General features: G+C 38.4%; 1 non-coding gene across 1 annotated transcript; it reads left to right on the forward strand.

Annotated features, from left to right (window-relative positions):
* Positions 1 to 7,527: 7,527 nt before the first annotated feature.
* Positions 7,528 to 7,599, forward strand: TRNAA-AGC. The gene has a single exon. It is a non-coding gene; the product is annotated as a tRNA-Ala (tRNA).
* The last annotated feature ends 763 nt before the right edge of the window (positions 7,600 to 8,362 follow it).

Raw genomic sequence — 8,362 nt, forward strand, 5'->3', positions numbered from 1 at the left:
GGTGGCCAAAGTATTAGAGTTTCAGCTTCAACATCAGCCCTTCCAATGAATATTCTGAACTGATCTCCTTTAGGATGGACTGGTTGGATTTCCTTGCAGTCCAAGGGACTCTAAAGAGTCTTCTCCAACACCACAATTCAAAAGCATCAGTTCTTCAGTTCTCAGCTTTCTGTATAGTCCAACTCTTACATCCATACATGACTACTGGAAAAACCATAGCTTTGACTGCATGGACCTTTGTTGGCAAAGTAATGTCTCTGCTTTCCTACTCAGAAGCAAATGTTACCTCTTCTGAGCTCAGTTGTATCTGGATTCTGCTTCTCTAGTGAAATGGCACCCCACTCCAGTACTCTTGCCTGGAAAATCCCATGGGCAGAGGAGCCTGGTGGGCTACAGTCCATGGGGTCGCTAAGAGTCGGACACGACCAAGCGACTTCACTTTCACTTTTCACTTTCATGCATTGGAGAAGGAAATGGCAACCCACTCGTGTTCTTGCCTGGAGAATCCCAGGGACAGGGAAGCCTGGTGGGCTGCCGTCTATGGGGTCGCACAGAGTCGGAAACGACTGAAGCGACTTAGCAGCAGCAGCAGTGATATTTAGCATCAGCACTATGTCTCATGTTCCCATATCTTCTAAGCCACTCTGAGAAGTCTTTGAGTTCAGGAATAGTATCTAATTTTACATTTTGATATGATCAATAGCAGCTAGGATTGTGTCTGATGCATTTTGGTGTTCAACAAGCAATTTATTGAACTTACATTAATAACCGGTTCTTTCTTGTAGGTCAGAATGAAGTCTATAAAAAAAATTATGACTCATCTCTCTCTCTACACTCAAATTTCTTAGTATGAAAATTTAAGAATACTTATCATACACACCTCTTTGTGTGCAGTAAAACTTCCATCGGGTTTCTGCTGGAATTTAATAAACATTTATTGAGTAGCTACTGAAAATGAAGAATTTAAAAACTGGTATTCAGAGTCAGCTTTTTGCAACTTCAGAGCCTTGCCTCTGACAAGATTGAATTCCTTTGTCATATAACTCTAACCACTTGGCAATGATGAAGAGAATTTCCTTGGTTAATTGTGTCTGTATGTGGATCCTAGTGTAATTTAGAGAAACAAGTGAGTACTTGGAAGATCCAGATTCAATGGTCTAGGCTAAGATTCCCTACAGATGGAACTACTAGGCTTTTTAATCTGTGTACTCTGGTTGATTCAAACAAATGCTGAGTAGAAACAGAAAGCTGGTTTGTTATCACGGAACACTGGTGATAATGACTTTGGGATCAATACCTGCTGAATCTTTCTCCTCCTTCTCCCTAAACATACAGATGCTGCTCTATCAAAGCAGAACTGTTACAAAAGAACTGATTTCTCATTTCCAAACACACATGGCTTAACTTGCAACCAATTGTGTCAGCTACCTTAAGCCCCTTTCCCGGAGGAAGAGGGCTGTAAATAAGTAAATAAGGGGACTGTGTTTTCCTGCCTTCATGAGAATGGATTTCTGGGCTCCCTTCTTCTGCAAAAAATGATGCAGTGTGTTCTGTTGCTAGCCTCATGCTGTAAATAACATTTTGACTTTGGGCATCCTGGTGAAATATACTTAAAAGTAAATTAGATGGGACTCTAGGCAAAGATAAATTTGGAAGTGGGTACCTGCTATGGCTTTGCACTCTGTTGCCATAGGGCTATGCAACCCAAACTGTATTCCTCTTTAGGCCATAAAAAAATAGAAATGTGTGTTTGTAAATTACTTTGTGGATTTTTTTTTCCATTGCTACCTCATGCATGGCTTTCCTGGGGATGTCAACAGAGTCAGTTAGCAAAATAAAGATAGATGGCAAGGAAATAATCCTGAAGGTTTTTTTTTTTTTTTTGCTGTTTTGGGTTTTTTGCAATGCAACTATTATAGATACTCAATTGTACTCATCTTAAGCAGAGATTTTGCCATTAGTTTTCTGCTCTCCTGAGAACCAATTGGCATCCTTTGCCTTAAGAAAGGCAAGATGTTTTTATTAGTGGGTGACTAAGCACTTTGATACTCTGTCATGCTTTTCAGAATTTAAGGAAAATGAAAATAAACTAGGCACTCAAAGTGCAGGGAAGAAACCAAGGTACCAGAATATCTGGTGTGGAAACTGATTGCAAAAACATCCTCAATTTTTCATCCTTCCCTATACTCATTTCCTCTGCAATATGAACTTCACGGTTCCTTTCATCAGAGGTTGGAGACTATTTCCTCAATCCTTGAATGTGGGTTTTGTGATGTACTTTAATAGAATGAGACCAACAGTAATATAGGGAGCCAGTGATGAGCCTAGATATCAACAGGTCTCATGGTCTAAAATCTGTATTCTACCAGAACCCGGCCACGGTAACACAAACATGTCTGTTCTTCTGTGGGGATGTGAGAGAAGGCATGGAGGAGACCCTAGCAGTTCCAGTTAAGGCTATTTCAAAGCATCCTGTAACAACCCAACCTGAAAAGACATGAGAATGGCCTTCTAAGACCAGCAGAGCTGCCTTGTCAACGCATGGCGTACAGCAGTTGACTGAATGAGTCCATCCCAGACCAAAAGAATCAGCTCACTGAGCCATGCTTGAAGCATTAAACTTCATAAGCTTGAATCATAAGCCAATTACATGGGAGCTTTTTAAAGCAATTTTGTTTGGGGGTACTTTGTTATGCAGAAATAACTAACCAAAATATGTCCAATAATAAAAATAGAATTAGCTTTTGAGTTAAATCAGCTGGTGCTCACATTCTGGCTGTAGCATGCCAATGATTAGGCTAGGGGAACGTTTAACTTAATTTCCTCATTTGAAAATTAATATCCACATTTGTATTGTTTCTAAGGGATATAAATGACACAGGTAAAGCATTTGATCCTCAGCAGATTGTGCTATTATAAATAAAAATAATTAGGGATGAAAAAGAAGAGAATTATAATGAGAGAGTTAAGAGAAGAGATAAGAGAGAAAAGGATAGGAAAGAAAGGGGGAGAAAGACTGAAAAGCTGGGGATAATCTGAGGCAGAGAAAATTGAGGTGGGAAGGTCATCTTCTCCTTCCTTGAACGGTTGCTCCCCTTCCTGTGGTTGCTCTCTGTGTGCATGTAAAACAGCATTGGATTAATAACAGCTAAAACACAGCTATCATTTATTGAACCCACAATATGGTTTAGAATCTCTGCAAAGGTTTTCAGCAACAATATTTCATTGAATCCTCACATTCTTCCTATTAGGTAGTTATCATTGTTACTCTCATATTACAAAAGAGAAACTGAGGCTTAGAGGATGTAAGAACCTGTCCAAGACCACACAGCTAATGAGGGACAGGCCACAAGATGAGTTTTGTGTGATACTGGGCTCTTAAGTGCCACAGAGTACACATTTTCCTTAGAAAGCCTGCACTTAGTGGGTAATCTGAGTTTTACAAACCTATCATCATGGACCAAGAAAAGCTTCCTTTTTAATCAAGAAAGCTTTGCAAATCAGATATATCTTAAGTGCACATTAAGCTCCATAAACCAGACACTTTCTTGAGAATGCATTAAGCAAGATGTTAGGTTCATCTTTTAAACATCAGGGTAGCTGGGGGCTTAGTTGGTTCTCAGTGACAGTTCCTTTGTCCTCATCCTTCTTTTTGAGGAAAAAAAAGAAGCCTTTGCATTAGAGCTAGAATTTGCAAGTTGGCAGAATATATATTCTGTAGCCATTAAGGCAAGAACTAGAATTTTATATGAAACAGGTCAGAAGCATAACATTGAATTAGACCATTGAAACCAGTTACTTGATATTTTAACTAACACATTTGCTATTTGACATCTTTTCCCAACTGGAAGAAATGTAATCTAAAACAAACTCAGAAATCCGGAGAGATTTTGCTCTCACATGTTGAAAGTGAAAGTGAGGGGCTAAACGTGTTTTATTTCTAAGCTTTGACTGATTCCCACCATCCTGTCATTTTCTTTACTCCATTCAGCACGTGACTCTCTCATCATGAAAAAGAATTTTAGTGAAGAACTTTCTTGGTAGAAATTTGTGTTGCAAAAGATTACGCACATCTACAACACAAAACTGTTGAGGTTTTTTTTTCAGGATGTACGTGCGTGCATGCTCAGTTGCTCAGTCATGTCAACTCTTTGTGACCCCATGCACTATAGCCTGCCAGGCTTCTCTTTCCATGAGATTATCCAGGCAAGAATACTGGAGAGGGTTGTCATTGCCTCCTCCAGGGGATCTTCCCAACACAGGGATTGAACCCATACATATCTCCTGTGTCTCCTGCATTGACCGGTGAATTCTTTGAGCTACCTGGGAAGTGGTTGAAAGTAATTTGAAATAGGCACAGACAGACAGACACACACACACACACACACATACACACACACACAGAGCACTGAGTTTGATTTTTAATCTCAGGGTCTTATTTGGGTGATCCCACATTTGGAAATGTTAGTCTGCCTTCAAAGAAAATGCAAGTCAGAATTGTGATGAAGCACCATGATTTCCAGCAGCTAAGATGAATCTTGTGCTGGACAAAGTTTCAAGAGGCCCATCTTAGACAAAGTCAAATGGGCTAACAAAATTATCCTCCAAAACTTTTTATGCATATATCAGAGTGATGTTTTCTCAGAGAGAAAGAGATTCTAAGCACAGCAGGGTCTGAATTGATGGCAAGACCATTACACAGGTGATTATAGCAGAGCCAAAGAAAGAGAAAAGCATCCTTCATATATTTCAGGACCCCAATTCAATAGAAACTTAAGACCATTTCAGTTGCTTTTCTTATATTTTATCTTGGGATTGTCTTCCCACGACTTAACCAAAAACTCTTCAATATTCAAAGCATGCTTAAATACAATACACAATTTTGCCTTCTAGAAAGAGTTATACAGCAGCTCCCTTCATATGCATTATTCATTTTTAAGCTGAACTTTACAACTAAGAAGATCTTAAAATACAAACCCTCCTGAAAACAACAGCCAGATTTTTATTCATTTGATTGACTTAAACACAATACCATAGTTTTATAAAACTAGAAATCCGTTGTAGTGCAGTGACAGGTCCAAGACTTATTAGGCTACATGTCCCATTTAGAAAAAGGGGCATTTCCCATGTTCCAACTATTACCTAAGTTCTTTCACGTTCATTTAATTCTAATAACTACCCACTATGGTAGGTATTACAGTCTCCATTTTAGGCATGAGAAAATGAAAGACAATAGCTTGCTTATGGATCTGTGACACTAAACTGGAATTCCAGCCCTTATCCACATAGGTCCCAATTTCCTGTTCCTTCCTGGGTGTCATGTGGCCTTTCTGAGCATATATGTTATTAAATATCCTCCTTGTCCCTTGAGAACTGAAGAAGTGATTTGAATGAAGTAATCTGATACTGGCTTGTTTCTCACAGTTTTACTTTAAAAGAAATAGCGTTTGATCCCCCCTATCTTGTACTTTTCTATCATTTTGTCCTTGTTTCTTCTTGACCCTGATTTTCATACTGTCTGGAATCTGTTTTCCTTAAAAAAAAATTACATTTTCTATATGCAAACAATCTTCTCACTGCTCCCTGAAGCCCTAGAGTTTTGCTGTCACTTTTGAAGACAGATAATAATCCAGTGGCTACATAAATAGAATTGTACCCAAAACAGGCCCAGGAAACCGGTGAGCCATGAGTAAAACAAGAACAGCAATGAAACTCCAAAATGCAGTTATTAATTCATACCATCAGGATTACTGCTTTTTGTAAAGATATTTTTAATGAGGAAAGATAAACAAAGCTTTTAAAAATATATGCCATTTTAATTCTGGATCATTGATTTTTAATGATTTCCAAGTTTTCTTATAAATTTTTTTTTGCTAAGAGTGAGAAGATTGTGTTATATTACTGATAGGAGCAGAAAGGTCTTGTGCTTTCTTTGAGCCAAGGGATATTTATACATTGTGTATTTTTCATTACGCAACTGTTATCACAAACTCTCCAAAGGAAACCTGTGTATATGGATAAGTGCATATCATTTTAACTACTATAAGCTCCACAGTGTGGGAGGAGGAGAACTCTGTATTCTAATTGCCATTGAAAATATGGTTTGTTCCAGCTCTTAAGAGAACTGACATGCCATGTCATGCACGGCCACACAGGGTAGCACCAAGGTTGGTCAAGAGGCAGAAGGGATTTGAGAAAAGTATGGGGGAAAATGATTATGGTTTTTAAGGCAAGAAATGGGTAAAGCAAGGTAAACAGGATGAGAATTGGTTAGTGTGAATAACTCCATCAGGCTGCAATTTCAGTAGGGGCTGTCTCGAGTTGTCCGGTACCTAGGCCTGCGCTGATCAGGTCAGGTCAGAGGAATATCGGCTTCACATGTAAACATTCAATAAAGAAGGTGATTGAGAGAGATGAACTTTGGGTCATTGGTTTGCACATGAAAGGGACTAATTTGCTGTCTCTAGGAATTAGCTAGCCATGGCAGAGCCCCTCTTTTCCTAGTCAGCCAAGTTCCTAAGATGTTAAAGTATCATAAAAGACAGAAAATGAAAAACAAGATTTATACAGTCACATAATATGTATATATGACATGAATGAAAAAATAAATAAGTGGCTGATTTCTTCAGCTCAGCATTACAATCTTTGTTCACATCTTCTCTGACCTTTCTGAAAATGAACAAATGATTTCAAAGAGAGCTAACTACAAATTTTTCTCCAACTTTTCCTCCTAAAATGTTACCTGCATTATTCAAGTTAAAGAGGGTATCATTTTGCATTTTATCCAAAAGCAAAAATGAAGTCGATGGACATATATGGATCTGAAAACCAGAGTTCCTCTACTCTCTATTATACATAGGTACTACGTTGAACTTGGGTGATCCATTTTTCTTTAAAATCTCAGATTACCATTTACTGAAGAACTTAAACCCTCACAAAAAAAAATGTTGGTGTCATTAAGACAAAAACATCACCAACCCACATTGTAAGCTTTCAGGGAAATGATTTGAAGTGAATATCAATATTTTAAGAAATAAATGAAAGAGAAAGATAATTATTTTAACTTCTGGAGACCTTTAAGTACTGTAGGATACACATTAAAACAACCAAATACTAACACTGTTATGGGGGACTTTGTTCACATAAATAAATTCACAAGGACAGTTTAATAACATTTGCAATTAAAATTATCCTCTGGCACTGGAAGGATGGCTTTCAATTACATGTAGATCATTGGATTCATTTAATTCATATGACTTGTAAATTTGAGAATCTGTTCTTCTAAAAATAAAGCCATGAAATCTTTCCTGAATATACACAACTCCATTAACAACTTCCTTAATTAAAATTATCAACAGTAAATACCTTTGATTACAGTTGCTATATATCATAACTTATTTAATGTTTCATCTATTTTATATAGGGCTTCCCTGGTAGCTCAGACGGTAAAGCGTCTGCCTACAATGCGGGAGACCCGGATTCGATCCCTGGGTTGGAAAGATCCACTGGAGAATAAAATAGCAAGCTGGGGGTATAGCTCAGTGGTAGAGTGCGTGCTTAGCATGTATGAGGTCCTGAGTTCAATCCCCAGTACCTCCACCTTGGACTTTCCCGCTGGTCCACTGGCTAAGACTCTGCACTCCCAATGCAGGAGGCCTGGGGTTTGATCCCTGATCAGGGAACTAGGTCCCACGTACTGCAACTAAGACCTAGGGCAGCCAAATAAAATCTTAGGGCTTTCCTGATAGCTCAGTTGGTAAAGAATCTGCCTGCAATGCAGGAGACATGGGTTCGATTCCTGGGTTGGGAAGATCTTCTGGAGAAAGGATAGGCCACCCACTCCAGTATTATTGGGCTTCCTTTGTGGTAAAGAATCTGGTAAAGAATCTGACTGCAAGTGAGAGACCTCGGATCAATCCCTGGGTTGGCTAGATCCCCTGGAGAAAAGAAAGTCTACCCACTCCAGTATTCTGGCCTGGAGAATTCCAGGGACTATATAGTCCGTGGGGTCGCAAAGAGGAAGGGCAGCTTTCAATTACATGTAGATCATTGGATTCATTTAATTCATATGACTTGCAAATTTGAGAATGTGTACTTCTAAAAATAAAGTCATGAAATCTTTCCTGAGTATACACAACTCCATTAACGACTTCCTTAATTAAAATTATCAACAGTAAATACATTTGATTACACTTGCTATATCTCATACCTTATTTGATGCTTCATCTATTTTATATACCATCATACAGGAATTTTCAATTATTGACTTCATCTTCACATATTCAGACTTAATAATCATGCTTATTAGAGTTTAGCTGCCTTCTTTAAAGCGAAAAACATACACTGTATTTTGATCATAAGC

Source organism: Bos indicus x Bos taurus, chromosome 26 (genome assembly GCF_003369695.1).
Source record: "Bos indicus x Bos taurus breed Angus x Brahman F1 hybrid chromosome 26, Bos_hybrid_MaternalHap_v2.0, whole genome shotgun sequence".
NCBI classification, from domain to species: domain Eukaryota; kingdom Metazoa; phylum Chordata; class Mammalia; order Artiodactyla; family Bovidae; genus Bos; species Bos indicus x Bos taurus.